This window comes from Mauremys reevesii, linkage group 4 (genome assembly GCF_016161935.1).
Source record: "Mauremys reevesii isolate NIE-2019 linkage group 4, ASM1616193v1, whole genome shotgun sequence".
NCBI classification, from domain to species: Eukaryota; Metazoa; Chordata; order Testudines; family Geoemydidae; genus Mauremys; species Mauremys reevesii.
This window is the reverse complement of record NC_052626.1, coordinates 85,468,171-85,485,560: the sequence shown is the minus strand read 5'-3', so window position 1 is coordinate 85,485,560 and position 17,390 is coordinate 85,468,171. Positions and strand designations below refer to the sequence as shown.

The 17,390-nt window shown below is 43.9% G+C and overlaps 1 protein-coding gene across 3 annotated transcripts in view; it reads right to left on the bottom strand.

The window, feature by feature from the left end:
* NELL1 (neural EGFL like 1) overlaps positions 1-17,390 on the bottom strand; it is a 422,689-nt gene that overhangs the window by 364,870 nt on the left and 40,429 nt on the right. The window lies entirely within an intron of this gene.

Below are 17,390 nucleotides of genomic sequence, written 5' to 3'. Positions count from 1 at the left end.
AGCTGGTCTACCAGGGACAGCCTCTAGGGACAAGAGGGGAGACTGGCCTTATTGCCTGTTTAATCCTAGGTCTGTCATAAAATTGCCAGGGAAGGATGTGGGCAGAAACTAACAAGAGCAGAGTGGAACTAATGAGGACTGCACAATTCTCGTGGCCTTGAAGGAAGCATAAATGCATAGCCCTCCAATGCTGTAGGTATACTCTGGAGCTTGGGGAGGGGACTGGGCATAAGCTAAACAGTAGGGAAGAAGAGGAAAGAGGAGAGAAAACAGAATGATTGGGAAGAGACAAGAATGGGAATGAGAGAGGAGGAAGAGACAGTAGCTGTTTGCTGGTGGTACATCCAAGGAAGCTGGGATTGCGGCACCGGACACTGCATGCTTACACCACTGGTGTGGGGAGGAAGGAGTGCTTTGTTTCACTCTCTAGCAAGCCTCTCCAAAAGAGGGAAGAAAAATCAGTCTTGATGGGCCTTGCTCTCCACTGCCAGAAGAATATTTCCATGATACTGCATTTGGAAGGAAGATGAGATCACAGAGGATGAACAGAAGAAAGGCAAGGATCCATACCGAAAGAAGACTAAAGACTGAAACACGAACTAGTGGTATGGAGGAAAGGTAATACACCTGCCCAACTCTTGAAAGCTAGAAATAGGAAGAACTGGAGAGAGAAAATAGGGAAGCATTTAAGCCACTGAAATATATAGGATTAGAGAAACTTTTCTGAGGGATAAAAAGGAGAAAGATGCCTGATTAGTTAAAAACTGCAGAGATTATTAAAACTGAAAACATTTTAAACAGCTCATTTATTCTTAGCCATTCATGCCATTTGCCTATTTTTCACAGGTTGCACAGCACTGGCAGGTTCACTCTGGTTTGTAGTCAATTTCACTCTCTGGTTCTCATGTAGCAGCCCAATGGGGCATCATCTGGGATACAAATGCTTCCAGGGAATGACAACATCCAAACAGAAAACTCTTTGCACTCCTCAAGTGACAAATACATGTAATGCAGTTTTGCTTGTTTTGTAATATTTTCTTCCCCATCTTTACCAAAAAAAAATCTAACTTTTTGGCCTAAAATACTCAACGGTAGAAATATGTAAAATCTAAAACAGTTTGTAATGAAGAGACAGAGAATAAAAAGAAGAACTGACTTATTTCATTTAAGGGGGGTCTCAGTTCAGATTTCCTTCCACGTACCAAACCAATTAATTGGGAAACTAAGAAGAAATATCTATCTAAAATGCTGGATTCCAGCCATCTGAGAGACTGCAAACCTCTCATCTCCTTAATGGACAGCAATGAAATTAAACTTCAAATCAATGGACAGAGGAGCCCTGCAAGTAAAATAGGACGGAAGAGAAACACTCAACCATTATTCTGATACATTCTACTGTTTCACATGACACATTTCACACAGTTATTGATTTTCTTTCAAACAGACAGAGGGAATTAACAATGCAGATTATCCAGTTGTTCAAGGCAATGATTCTCCAACTGTGGAGACCAGCACTCTTGAGCAGTGATGCTTCCAGTTAATTCCAGCTTAGTCTCGGATTATTTTAGGCTTTTCAGACTTTTTTAACCAATTACTCTAAACCCAAAAACAAAAATACAAGCCTCTCTCTGCACCTCATGTGACCATTTCATGGCTTTCTTTGTCAGCTGTTCCTGTGATGTGAACTCAGCCATGATCAAATTTACAGAGGACACCAAAATTGGTGGGGCAGCAAATACACAGGAGAGACCAAGTTACACTGCAGCGTGACCTGGTGAGACTGGAGTAGTGGGAGATACAGGCAACAAGGGGAGAGTCATTACTAACAAATGTTAAATCCAACAGCCCAGGGAAAGGAAATAAATCAGTACAGATAGAAAACAGGAAGATGTAACTAAACAGCCATGCCCAGTGCATTAAAATGAGCTTATCTTCACTCTATCTAGGTTCTTATGTGGTTTTCATCACTGTAACATCTGAGATATTTCCAATAGAAACTGCCTCAGAAAAAGTATGGGACTGGAATCATGGGCTTAGAGGAGAACTAATCCTAAAGAAGTAGGCCCTTTTATTACAAGGCCCCTCTATGAACATTGGTTCAAGGTCACCACAACCAAATCTAGGCAAGCCCAAAACAGAGAAAGCTGTTCCTTGCAGTTGCCTTTTCTTGTTCCTTATTGTCTTTTCTTCACCAACACTATATACACCATTCTCTCATTTACATTTCCTACATAACCAGATCCTAAGGTGCAACTAAGCTCCATGCTGCTACGTCCTGGTCTCACCTTATGACCCTGGAGGCAGCCAGGGACTGATTTGACTCCAGATACAATTTAGAGAAGCCTCAGAACTTCTCTAATTTATGTCAGTTAGAGCAGTCCCATAGGGGACTTTTGTTAGTGCACACCCCAAGATTGCAATGCATTTTGGCCACTCTGGGAGGTTCCAGGGAGTGCTCCCTCTATGAAGTGCCAGCCAGAGACACCAACTGGTTGGAGCAAAAGCAGCCAAAGCAGAGACTGTTGCACTATGGGGAATGGTGAAAATGGGGCCCAACCAGGGATACCCCTTTACCCTAAAATACCTCTGGACACAGAACTGTGCAGGGGAGGCCTCCCACACTGCCCTCAGCATGTAGCCTTGCGGAAAAACTGCCAAGAGCAGCCAGCCTGAGAGTCCAGCCAGTAGTAGCAGAAGGAGCCAAAGCAGGGGCCTCTGGACATTCCAGTCAAGACTATAGAATATTCTCTGATTTTCTCTGCCTGTGCTGATTGGCTGTTTGCACCAACCCTCCATCTCCCTCACCAGGCTCTTCACTTCAACTTCACTCCACAATGCCCTTCTTTACTCTCTGCTCCCCCTTACCCTGCCCCACTCACCATTTCCCTTCTCTTTCCATTTAGCTGATCGCCTCCTAAGTAACCATGCTCCCCAAATAAACAAAAATTGTGGAACTAACATGCCATTTGCCACCACCCACTGTTCACTCGCCTTGTGTGTTTCCCACACCCGGTGTCTGACTTGTCTATTTAAACAATATTGTCTCATTGTTTCCTTATACAATATTGTCTCTTTGCATCCCTGTTTTCTCTTGTCTTAAACTTTGATTGTAAGCTCTTTGGGACAGGGACAGCTTTTTTGTTCAGTGTTTGTAAAGTGCCTAGCACAATGGGGTCCTGGTCCATGACTGGGGCTCCTAGGTGCTATAACACAAATAAATAAAATAGTAAGTGCCACTAAAGGAGTACAAAAGCAAACAAACAATCAGGATTTGGACCAGTCATACTTTGCACTTAGAACAGGGCCCTTCCATCTGAGAATCTTAGAGAACTTACAAATATTAATAAATTAAGCCACAAGATACACCTTTGAGGCAGATATCATCATCCCCATTTCACAGATGGGAACATAAGGCACAGAAAGGTTAAACCATCTGCGCAAGGTCCCACAGGGTGTGTCTATCAGAACTAGCAGTAATATTTAGGGTCCCAATCCTAGCTTCCCAACTAGGCCACGCGTCATCTGTTTCCACAATGACATCGCCTCATACTAGTGAACAGTGATGACAATTAACATCGTTAGGAGCAATTTATGATGTTCAGATATTACCACCTCAAAAACCCATAAAGTGGCACTTGGTTCTTGACTGCAAGCTCAGAATAAAGCAGGGGTAATAAAATAACATCTGCTTTCAAAAAAAAGTGCACACGTTCGTTCTCCTTATGCTTTCCTGTCACTGATTTGCTTTGTCCATCACAAAAGGCTTGTACACTATTGACAACCACAAAAAATACTCTGGGCCTGATTTTCATTACATGGAGGACTCTTTGCACAACTGTGGCACCATAAGCCCATCTGTGTCCCAAGGTTTCAGAGCCCAAGCTCCAGCCTGAGCCGCAACTTCAAAGTGCTATCTACATCGCTATTTTTAGAGCACTAGCGTGAGCCTTGCAAGCCCGACTCTGTTGACCTGGGCTAGGAGGCTCACTACCATGAGCTGTGTAGACATGCCCTAACTAATAGGCCTTACAGTGGAGGTAAATGTACATTGAACCAGTCTTACATAGTGTGTCAATTAAGTGTTTTTTCCCACCAAAAAGGTACGCAGAGCTACTTAAAGCACGGAACAGGGAAATCGAAAGGACTTGGGGAACTGGGATTTGCCTATACTATAAAATGCTGACTAGGATTTATTTTTAAAATGTGTGTCTGGCAAGGCAGAGGGAAGGACAGACACAAAGGGAAGTTTTCCCCTAAATTTTCCAAGCAGCAATTAAGCATTATAGTGTTGTCTGAATCACGGATCCGAGTGCAAGGTACAAGATAGTCAGAGGCAGAAAAAAGCAAAATTAAAAAAAATAAAGGAAAACATGGCAGAGACCAGGGGCGGCTCTACAAATTTGGCCGCCCCAAGCAATCATGCCCGGGAGGCGCCCCCGAGCCGCGGGAGCAGCGGACCTGCCGCGGGCATGACTGCGGAGGGTCCGCTGATCGCGCGGCTCAGCTGGACCTCCCGCGGCTGCGGACGGTTCGCGGGTCCGGCGGCTCCGGTTGACCTGCCGCAGTCATGCCTGCGGGAGGTCCAGTCGTCCCGAGGCTCCGGTGGACCTCCCGCAGGCATGACTGCAGCAGGTCCACCGGCCCAGCCTGCCGCCCCCCTGGGAAAGGGCCGCCCCAGGCGGGTGCTTGCCCCGCTGGGCTCTAGAGCCGCCCCTGGCAGAGACACACACACCTACAAACGTATAACATTAAAAAATTAACTGAGGATGTTATTGTGGAGGATCTAACCTTCTGTTGTTTATGTAAGAGGCAAAACAAAGGCAGAAGAATCTAGGTTTTCTAAATGCAAGAGCAGAGCTTTGATAAGGAAAGCCTTAAAAGGTTAATCTAAAAACTGCAATATCAAGAAGATTTTGGAGAGATTATTTTATTTTTTGGTACTCAATAAGAGCACTGTCAATATAAAGGCACTGCTGGCAGTTTGCAAGCTAGAACAGCACGAGGACAAGCACTGTCAATGAAGTTGCACTTAGGAAGTTAAATGTTTCATAATTGCCATCTGCTGTCAAAGCACAAAAGAAGTCATTTAAATGGATTTCTCTCCTCTTCACATAAGCAGCATGGAAGAGGCTAAGGTTTCAGAAGTGGGGTGTGGCCCACCTACAGAAATAATAAGGTGACAGAAAAATAAATATATAAATGTACGAGGTTTATCCCAGAAGCTTAAAGGACTGAGTGCAAAACAAGCAACTATAATAGGAAATGCATCACTTTCTGCAATGATTCTTCATAATCCCTCATAGCCACAGAGCTAATCACCTACCACAAAATGTTTTGTTTGTTAATAAAGGACAATGTCCCAGCTCTGGAAAAATCCATCAGATTAAATTCGGTTATGTATTGTAACTGTCTGAGTCGACTGGCACAATGTGTTCCAAGACAAAGTGGTTTCTCACTTGGCAGGCTTTAGTAGTAATAGTTACTTCAGGGAATGAAAACAGGTGTTGCCGCCGGCCTTGGGGATGACCCTCCTATTTTGGTGTCAAGCCACTGAGTAACAACATCCAAAATTGCCCAATTAAGACTCAGTCTCAGAGATTCACTGTACCAGCAAGTGCAGCCATTTCTTTATAGTGTAGATATGTTATATGGTTAGAGTGCCCATGGATGGCATGCAGCCCCTGGTGGTTTTGCCTTCTCTGGAGTATACCACTAGACAAATCCTGAGCCTAGTTCTTATCTCACTTACACCCAGGGGCGGCTCTAGATATTTCGCCGCCCCAAGCACGGCGGCATGCCGCGGGGGGCGCTCTGCCGGTCGCCGGTCCTGTGGCTCCGGGGGACCTCCCGCAGGCGTGCCTGCGGAGGGTCCGCTGGTCCCGCGGCTCCACCGAAGCCACGGGACCAGCGGACCCTCCTCAGGCACGCCTGCGGGAGGTCCCCCGGAGCCCTGCCGGCCGCCCTCCGGGCGACCGGCAGAGCACCCCCCGTGGCATGCCGCCCCAAGCACGCGCTTGGCGTGCTGGGGCCTGGTGCTGCCCCTGCTTACACCAGTGTAAATCAGAAACAACTCCACTGTACTCAGTGGAGTTAATCGGGGTGAGTGGAAAATCAGGCCCAATCTATGCAGGTGTTTAAAAACATGGGCTGGTGTAGACTGCTCCACTGACTTCAGGGAAGCTGCATCAGTTCACACCACCAGAGAATCTGGCTACATACACACTTGCACAAACGTTGCCCGCATTCACAAGTTGACTAAGCAAGCGCATACAAGGCAAAAAGTGAACAAACTCAAAGAATATTACTGGCTTTATTCTAAAGTACTAATTCTCTTGGAAATAGTTCCCTCAGTATCAAATTACTGCCTTTTCTTCCTCTTTCTTTAGAAGATGGATGAAAGCCTCTCTCAACTGCAATGACAAAGAGAGGTTACTTGCTCCTGAAATAAATATGCTCTGTGTTACACCCAGTGTATGTTCTGCGAGTTGTAGACAAATAAATGAGAAAAGATAAGCCTGGGTAAACAGCACCCCCCATATTTCTGCCCCTGCCCTTCAGTAAAGAGTAAGGGAAGTCAAAAATCTCCTTCATTTACATCTTACCTTGGATTCTAAACATAATAGCGGAAACTGATCCTTATTGTAACTCCACAGAAATCAATGGAATTGCATCAGGGACAAATTTTGACCATTTTAGAGGCTTTTGCTGCATTTTCTTTGTTTAGCTTCTGAATAAGAGCCATCAGATTGTTAACATGGTGAACTACTGCTCTTCCAGGTCCATGTTTCTGTGAAAGGTACAAAAGCTGGAGCCCGTCCGAGGTAACAGCCACTATGGGGAGCCCTGGACCCTCCATCTGCCCTGGGTGGGGAGCCCAAGAGAAGCTCCTGGTCCATGTCCCCACTCCCCAGGGGATGCCCATGAGGGCAGGTGGAGGGTCCAGGGCTCCCCATAGCAGCCTGGGAGGCTGTTATCCTGGCCAGGCTCCAGCTTCTGGCCTGGACAGGGGGCGGTGCCTTTGGGGGGCACAGGAGCGGAGCCACAGAAGGGGCAGGCCTCATGGCCCACTCACTTTTATGAAGGATCCAGAGCTGCTGGCTGGAGTCAGAAGCCAGGTATCAGAGCCAAGCATCAGAACAGAAGTCAGGTATCAGAGCTCAGGGTGAGAACCGCAGTCAGAGGCCAGATGCTAGGGCCAATGGTCAGAGCCAAAGTCAGAAGTCAGGAATCAGAGCCCAGGGTGAGAACCAGGCTACCTGGAGTGAGGTAAGGCAGGAGCAGGGCTGGGAACAAGCAGGTTACAGGAGCTATCATGGTCATGGGTGAATGCTTTGAGCAGCTGCTGAACTGCTGCTGGCCTGCAGACCCTTCCAGTCAATCAGGCAGCCTACTACAGACCAGCTGTGCTCATTAGGTTGCCCAGAGAATGATTCTGTTGCAGGTCTTGATTCTTGACAGCATCTACGTTTCCTGGAGGAAATGCAGCACACAGAAAAACAAGATAGGCCTCAGCACTCATTTCTCCTGAGCAAAACTAGTGGCCAATAAGCAAGTCTAGAAATACTGACATCTCCTACGGAGATTGCCCATCACCATAACCAGCCCTGCCTCTCGGACATGTCAGTGTGACGCTGAAATGAAAAGGGTCTTCTTTTGTCTATTCCAACTTACTGCTCTAGTCAGCCTTTTATCACCTTTTTGATAACCTTATTCTGGAACAAGAGACTTGAGAGAGTGTTCTGGATAGAAAATTTGTCAACAATGAGTAATGGTGGCTTGTATTTTAAAGGAACGATGATCTACATATTTTTAAGAAGATGATCAGATACAGGATGTGATTTGACAGATAGAATGCTCAGATATGTATATTAAGGGAACACATTGCTTGAGGAATAGCAGAGTGAACGGTTAGGAGAGCCTGGCTGAAGTTACTATTATTTGTTAGCATGGAAATTACTGCTGCCCCCATTTTTATAATTAGAGCATCTGAACATTATTATGTTTTACAGATGTATCATCAGTTGCCTATTCAAGTTCTAGTGGCAGAGAGCAAAAAACCAAATTATGTTGCTAAGTGCAGAATGGGTTTTAGGCACATAAAAAGTTGGACATTTTAAAATAATTACAAGTCCTTTGGAGATGGGCATTATTATCCTACAATCAACTCAATGCGTTTTACAATCCCTCTGTTAGCATGTGGAACTCTTATGTACCTCACACAAGGGGCTTGTTAAGAGGGGATAATGCCTGCCTTATTGAAGTTTATTGCTTGATCATTATCCTTTTCTCGTCATAATCACGCTTAAGCTTTAACCAGGCACTTGACACAACTCATTTCAGTTCAAGATCATGGGAATAAGATGCTCAGCATTATACTGTAACCTGGAAACAGCTGCTATGGATGCAGTGACCAAAGGAAATGGAATAGATAATACGAAAGAAAGAAAACCTTTGTGACAAAAATGTATAAACACCTGAAATGGATGGGGGGAGATTATAAGCAGGATTGTGTTCATCCATCAGCTACTTAGGAGAATCAGCTTCATGTAATCACCATCTTTACTGATGCACAGACTCTAACCTCTAATTGCCAGATGATCGCAAGTTTCATTCAAAAAAAGCTACTGATCTCAGGATGAATTCAGTAAAATGACAGAAGGAAAGCTCTAGAGTTCTGAAAAACAGCTGACTGAAGATGGTCTAAAGGGTATGGATTCTTCTAAACAGCCTTTGCAGAAACAACAAATGACTTCAATTCTGCCTTCTACGGTGCTGCCATCTAGCACTGGACACTAATGTAGTTTGGATTAAAGCTATAATCCTGACTACCAATAGTATCCACTACTGAGCTTTGTAAACATAATGCTTGGTCAGTGTTCAAAGGATCTCTGTGTGGATTACTTGTTTAACCTCTTATATAGAACTCTGAAAGTACCCATCATTCTCAGGAAAATGAAAAAGTGAGGCAGATTTAAGATCGTAACTCTACTGCATCCCAACACTCTCATTTTAGAAATCTGAGGGCACAAAAATGTGACTTCCTTGGGTTGAGTTTTACCATGTTCCAAATCCAAATACCTGAATCTGAGAGAATGAAATGCTGCTCATTTGTACATTTGTATCCTCTATCCCTAAAATAAAAGGAACAGTCAATTAAATAACTTAACCAGCCCTTTTTTTCTATTAGAGTTTACTTTATATTAACCTAATCTGAAAAGTTTAATGAAAAAAGCCACCACTGTGACATTTTGTTCATTAAAGGTGTGTATGTCTTATTGTCCTATAGTTCTTCTATATGCCAGGAGGGGTATATCAAACTGCATGACACTTAGCCTTTATGACACTCAAATGTGTCTGTGTACCTGCAACTAGGCAAATATTTATCTCAATACAATTTTATTTTCTTGTGTGATCATAAAAGAAAATGATAACCCTAAAGTCTGACTGGCACAAAAAGGCAGCTCCTTCAGAGTACAGTGCAAAATAACTGCGTGTTTTCAGAGTATGTGGTAGAAAGACTAACTTCAATATATTCTAGGTTCCTATCACAGATGTATGAACATCCATTTCCTCCACTGTTGGAGCAACTGCCTACTGTCTGTCGAGGTGACACAAGCTCTTGCCAGGTCATACTAGACCAATAAGGTGATGGTACATGGCAGAGAGAAAAAATGACATCATCGCATCTTTATTCAAAAGGACCCACTCATCCTCAGTCCATCTGGGTGGAACATGAGTCTGTATCTAGCAAACTTATCTGGAAAACACTACTTTTGGTGAACTTGCATAGATCTGCCTTGGATGGGTCCCTATGGTTATCGTGGAGATGGCACCCTAGATTGTTTCCTCGGTGTGCAGAATGCCCACCTAAATACCTCTGGCTAAAAAGAAAAATGCTCATTCCACTGTAACAATCACCAGCAGCATAGATCACAATCGTGCAAACCTAGAACCTTCAGCACAGTTCAGACCTCGTAAGGTAAAGCAATAACTGCTAGGCTGTTATCCTCTGATTGACCAGCTACTAATAAAGGACTTGACACACACTGTGCTAGTGTGGAATATACCACCAGAGCACAAATAGGATCTGGGATTTGCTGAGTAGAACTGATCGAAATGCGGAAAATATTCTCAGGGTTGGGGGGAACCCTGGAATCATAAAGCAGACTTTCAGAAGCAGATTGTTTCAGGTCGGAGAGAAAACTCTGTTCTGCACAAACACTCAGGACTGAACCCCTACCTCAGGCCTCTTGTGAGGGAAGGGGGTTTCAACCCTCTTATCTCGCTCAAAAAAAGATGCTTGTTCTTGGATAGGAAGATAGTAGGCAAAAAATTACCGATACGATACTGCTGGATCCATCCCTCTGCTCCTCTCACCCGGATTACTCTAGCAGCCATATTCACCATTCCAGTCTCACCCAGCGTGCCCCCTTGCAGGGAAGCATAGTGTTGCAGATGAGCCCTTAACTGGTTTTCCTCTCATCCAGGGTATCAACAAGTCCACACAGCCAGTTAAGTGCTAAGAGCACCTCCTTGTGGAAGTCTCATTTATTAATGGAAAAGCCAACAGAACATAAACACAATGTTCACACCAACATCCCATTCTTAGTCCAGGTCCCCCACCTGAATCCAGTGTTTGCTTCTACCCAGGCTCTTTCTCCAGGGCTCTCTTGGCTCCAATTTCTTCCCTGGTGTTAGGCCTCTTGCCCCTACCAAAGTGACATCCTACTCTGGAGAGATTGGTCCATTACAACTCTTCTCTGGGACAATGGGTGGTCCTTCCCAGGCTGGGCTTCAGGCCAGCATGAGGGGGACCCCTGGGTGAGACTAGGCCCTCTTGGATGCCTGCTGGTTGCAGTTCTCCCCTACCCAGCAGCAACTCTTACATACTCTCCATCTCAGTAGGTTCCCTAAAGAGTTCACCTTCTAGGGCAGGGGTCGGCAACCTTTCAAAAGTGGTGTGCCAAGTCTTCATTTATTCACTCTAATTTAAGGATCTATGTGCCAGTAATATATTTTAACGTTTTTAGAAGACGTCTGTAATATATAACTAAACTATTGTTGTATGTAAAGTAAATAAGGTTTTTAAAAATGTTTAGGAAGCTTCATTTAAAATTAAATAAAAATGCAGAGCCCCCTGGACTGGTGGCCAGGACCCGGGCAGTGAAAGTGCCACTGAAAATCAGCTCACGTGCCACCTTAGGGTCCCTGCTCAACCCTCTGGCTCAAGCTTCTCTAGAGATCTCCCTTCCATAAGAGCTTCCTGTCTCCCTTTGGAGTTCCCTCCAACTGATCTTGGGTCACTTATCAGGTCTAGGTGCTTGTTTACTAATAAGCCACCTGGTGCAGTCAATCACCCTCATGTGTGACCTTTATAAAGCAATCAGGCAGATTCCCCAAAAAGAACAGCTGTCCCATGACACCATACAGTGATTGTGTCTACAATACAGCAGGTGGCTGAAACTGCTGTGGGAGAAGAGTTAAATTAATTAGTGCCAGGGAAACATATCCTCCCCCTTAAGTGGGCCAAATGTCTCCTGGGAAGCTGCCCCTCCCCTCATTTTTGTGATAACCATCCCCTGAACCCAGATGGCTGCAGGAAGCCTGAGAGTAGATGTTGTTAGCCACTCCCCAATAGCATCTGTCAGAAATGACAGCACTGCCTGCAGCCCTGCCAAACAGAGGGAGAAAACCAATCAGGCCATGTAGTGGGACACAGGTCAGTTTGACGGCTAGTGTGGCCCCTCTGGTGGCTCTGGCAGCCACTAATTTGCAACACCAACACACTGCTTAGCAGAGATCCATTCCAAAATTCCAGCAGAATGGCTATAAAACTTTCATCAATAGTTGAGAAAGTTGCCTTCAGTCTAAAATTACAGGGAACTCCAACAGAGTGCCATAAAACAAGCAAATCGAATAACTCAAAATGCTGGGGAGGGCTCCAGGAGGAATCTACACAGCCTGCTTCTAGCCAACTCTGACATTTCAGCCCTGTCCAATTTCAGCCTTAAAGAGTTTCAGACTGTCATCCCTTCTATTGCAATTGCTGACAAGGTCCAGCCATTGTGTTTCAACAGCTGGTTATTACCAGTGCATTAATGCTTCAGACGGACAACAATTGTCAGTCCATTGTACATAAAACACTTGCTCTCAGCAGGAAGCCTCAAGATGGCAGGTAGCTCCTCTTCTTTCACAGTGTTTAAATCAGTGGGAGCTGTGTGGAGTTTTAACTTTCTTGTCTTTCTTTTTCCTTTTTCATACTGGTCTCCAAAGGACAAAGTCAGGGCTAGACCTAATGCCCATTGTAGCCCATAAGAGTCCTTCCATTGATTTCAATGACCTTTGGATCAGGCCCTCTGTACAGAAAACCAAATTCCAATTATCAGCCAGGTTCACTGGTTCTTTTTATGAACAAAATGTGTGCATACACCTTACAGATGCTGCATGCCTGCTAATTCAGAGGCAAGTGAAATGAGCCAGACTCTTTGAATATTCTGGGTGTACTGCATACACCTTAAGTGATTCAACATATAAATAATGAAGCTGTGACTTTTGGCCTAAAATGTAAAGGTTAATGGCTATATTTGCCATTTTTCCATTTCCTGAATACTGTACAACCCAGAATCTAATATGCATATATACAAGTTGGAGTGAGTCACTAAAAATGCTACACTAAGTAACTGGTCCTTCAGTTTTGCAATTAGGGTCAAAAGTCCCTTGCGGAGATTCCTTTTTCCTAATTAGGTTCAATTTTTATTTAATTAGTTTGTTGCTTGTAAAATCTGGTAAAATCCTTTATACTAGCTCTCTTGCAGCTGCTTTCATATTTATCCTGGGTGGGGGTTAGTGGGCTGCACTGTACAGTGGTCCAAAATTGTGGTCTGTGGACTAGTGGTGCAGAAAGCATTTCCAGGTGGACTTCAAAGCTGCTTTGCTTGTAATGGTGGAGAGTGTGAAACACATGCGGCAGTAACATTCAGTTGATTCCATAATACATTTCAATTGTGCATACAAGAGTTTTCTAGCAGACCCCCTTGCATGCCTATGCCAGTCTCGATTGCCACACTTGCAACTATAGGGCCAAATTCAGATCTTATTACCGGTAAATAAGTTTTACACTAGCAGTGGAGGTAACTCCTGCAATTTTATTGCAAGTCTTGCAATACTTGGTACTTGTTTTCCTAAAGCCCCAATTCCTAGAGTCATGTGCTACTGTAAGAATCTCATCTTTCATTCTTAAAAAAGATGCACATTGGTATCCCTCATCACTGGGAAGAAAAGCTTGGAAACATGAATCCTACAGGGCCAAATCCCTGAGACAAATAAAAAGAACCTAAAATATACTATATTCTTAAAAAACTCATGCCTTCTTTGCTCATCTTGTAACCTTAGAACACATGGTTGTCAATTGGTTTAACTCCTTTGATTTCAATGAATCCTCGATTAGGAACCAGCTGTGAAGCCTGTCATGAAGCCCCCTTCTTTGTCAGGTATAAATTCAGCCATAATCAAATTGTTTGACAATGGTAGGATGCCAGATTTCAACATGATCGAGCAAGAGAACTGCAGGACATGAAGGAAGAGTTGGTACTAACAAATGGAAAGTGCTACATATAGCAAGGGGAAATAAATAGGAGATAGTGGGTGGGACATAAGCAAGCAGCTTCACTCGTCACATTAAAGTGAATTTTTCATCTTTCCTTCTTAATATTGACTTAATATCACTCTTGTAGGTAACCAAGTACTATAGCTCTAGTAGAAAGGTGTGGAATCAGGACTGAGAAAGAGGAGTTCTCTTGGAGATCTCTCTCAAAAAAGAGATGAATAATAGACAAGAAATTGAGAATCACTGCTATAGAGCTTCATTTTGCCTCTTATCCTTAAGCCTTATTGTCCCCTTCCCACCTCGAAACACTGAATTTCATTCCCTGACCCCCTTTTGCATTCTCTGCATGTAATCTAACTTATTTACCACTTGACTGGTCCTAGACCTCCCCCACTGCAACTTGAGACCATTACTCCTTGTTCTGTCATCTGCCACCACTGAGAACAGCCTCGCTCCATCCTCTTTGGAACCTCCCTTCAGATAGTTGAAGGCTGCTATCAAATCCCCCCTCACTCTTCTCTTCTGGAGACTAAATAAGCCCAGTTCCCTCAGCCTCTCCTCCTAAGTCATGTGCCCCAGTCTCCTAATCATTTTTGTTGCCCTCCGCTGGACTCTTTCCAATTTTTCCACATCCTTCTTTTAGTGTAGGGCCCAAAACTGGACACAGTACTCCAGATGAGGCCTCACCAATGTCGAATAGAGGGGAATGATCACGTCCCTCGATCTGCTGGCAATGCTCCTTCCTATACAACCCAAAATGCCATTAGCCTTCTTGGCAACAAGGGTACACTGTCGACTTATATCCAGATTCTCATCCACTGTAATCCCCAGGTCCTTTTCTGCAGAACTGCCACTTAGCCAGTCAGTCCCCAACCTGTAGCAGTGCATAGGATTCTTCCGTCCTAAGTGCAGGACTCTGCACTTGTCCTTGGTTGAACCTCATCAGATTTCTTTTGGCCCAATCCTCCAATTTCCACCTTTTCATGTTCTCTGTATGTATAAATATCTCCTGTCTGTGTGTTCCATTCTATGCATCCGAAGAAGTGAGCTGTAGCTCACGAAAGCTCATGCTAAAATAAATTTGTTAGTCTCTAAGGTGCCACAAGTACTCCTGTTCAATTTGTCTAGGTCACTCTGGACCCTATCCCTACCCTCCAGCGTATCTACTTCTCCCCCCAAGCTTAGTGTCATCCATGAACTTGCTGAGGATGCAATCCATCCCAGCATCCAGATCATTAATGAAGATGTTGAACAAAACCAGCCCCAGGACCGACCCTTGGGACACTCCGCTTGATACCAGCTGCCAAATAGACATCGAGCCATTGATCACTACCCATTCAGCCTGATGATCTAGCCATCTTTCCATCCACCTTATAGTCCGTTCATCCAATCCATACTACTTTAAACTTGCTAGCAAAAATACTGTGGGAGACCATATCCAAAGCTTTGCTAAAGTCAAGGTACATCATATCTACCGCTTTCCTCATAACCAGAGAGCCAGTTATCTCATTGTAGAAGGCAAACAGGTTGGTCAGGCAAGACTTGCCCTTGGTGAATCCATGTTGACTGTTTCATGTTTACCTTCCTCTCCTCCAAGTGCTTCAACATGGATTCCTTGAGGACCTGCTCTATCATTTTTCCAGGGACTGAGGTGAGGCTGACCAGTCTGTAGTTCCCCGGATTTTCCATCTTTCCTTTTTTAAAGATGGGCACTATATTTGCCTTTTTCCAATCGTCCAGGACCTCCCCCGATCACCATGAGTTTTCAAAAATAAAGGCTAATGGCTCTGCAATCACATCAGCCAACTCCCTCAGATGCACTGCATCCAGCCCCCATGGACTTGTGCATGTCCAGCTTTTCTAAATCATCCTTAACCTGTTCTTTCACCACTGAGAGCTGCTCACCTCCTCCCCATACTGTGTTGCCCAGTTTGTTTTGTAAGCTTTCCTCCCATTTCACAGACCTCTGGGATGCACTTCACTAGAGATGGAAAAGACCTAGTCACATCTAGTCCTTCCCCCCATTAGTGCAGGACTATCCTCAGCAATTCTCTAGGGCTTTGTCCTGCCTAGCTTTAAATGTCTAAAGCAATGGAGCTTCCATCATTTCCATTAGACGACAATTCCACAGCCCAATAATGCTCAGCATTCAAAAGTTCTCAGCATTTTCTAGCTTGCTAGCCTATCACCTTACCAGGATACCTTTGGGGAAAGCAGAAAAACAGCACATCTTGGAAGTCATTTTACATATTACACAGTATATTCAGGTGAATTAAATAGAAGTCACAATCAACTACCCTTAACTATAAATACCTCTACTTTATGATCTATACTATAATTTCTAACATCACAACTTTCTATTGCTGGGAAAATTTTAAAAAAAAGTTTGTTAACAAAGTCCTTTAATTGTTGAGGAAAGTCTGTTGCCAGAAGGGCAGATGCAAAGCCAGGTAAGCAGCAATGGGTTAAATTCTGAGCAACCAATGGGAGTTTTACCAGATAAAGGACCACAGAATTTGTCCCAGTGTATGTATTCCTCCCACTGATAGTCAGATGATGGCCTGGTTGCTAGGTGCTGCGGCTATCTTGTGTGAGATTCTATTGGGAAGGCCGCATTTCCTCCCACTTCCTGTTAGTGTGCCAAATTCACAGCTGACATATACTGGTGCTACTAGACTGATTTCAGTGAATTGCATCCTATTACACCCAAGCAGAGAAACTGATCTGATTAATCCACTCAAGGTCATCAATCCTTCCTAGTACAGTAGAACCTCAGAGTTATGAACACCTCAGGAATGGAGGTTGTTTGAAACGCCGAACAAAGCGTTACGGTTGTTCTTTCAAAAGTTTACAAATGAACATTGACTTAATACAGCTTTGAAACTTTATTATGCAAAAGCAAAATGCTGCTTTTAACCATCTTAATTTAAATGAAACAATCACAGAATCAGTTTCTTTACCTTATCAAATCTTATTTTAAAACTTTCCCTTTATTTTTTCAGCAGTCTACATTTAACACAGTATTGTACTGTATTTGCTTTTTTGGGCGGGGGGTGGGGTGTCTCTGCTGCTGCCTGATTGCATACTTCTAGTTCCAAATGCAGTGTGTGGTTGACTGGTCAGTTTGTAATTCTGGTGTTCATAACTGCTTTGTAAACCCCAATCTGGAAATAATTTATATCCATGCTTAATTTTAACCACGAGTGTCCCATTAATACACCCCAGAATGATATTTGCCTCTTCCACAACTGCATCACATTATCGGCTCATATTCAATTTGGGATCAGCTATATCCCCAAGATTCTTTTCTGCAGTACTACTGCCTAGCCAGTTATTCCTAATTTTGTATTTGTGCATTTGATTTTTCTTTTCAAAGTGTAGTACACTGCGCACTTGTCTTTATTGAATTTCATATTGTTGTTCCATCTCCGTCCATATTTACACTTTTTTTGTAGGATTCCTTTTTGATTTTCAGGTCATTAAAGAGCTCCTGCTGCAGCCATATTGGCCTCTCAGGATTCCTCCTATCTTTCCTTCACATTGGGGTAGTTTGCTGATGTGCCTTAAATATTGTCCCTTTGAAAAACTGCCAGCTCTCCTGAACTCCTTTTCTTTCCTTAGATTTTCTTCCCATGGGACCCTGCTTACCAGTTGTCTGAGTTTGTTAAAGTCTTCTTTTTTGGAGGACCATTCTCCTTGTTGTGCTGCTTACAAGGTCCCTTCCAGCCCTACATTTTTATTATTAAAGCCAATCAGACCAAAGGAATCTGAAGTTGAGCACCCA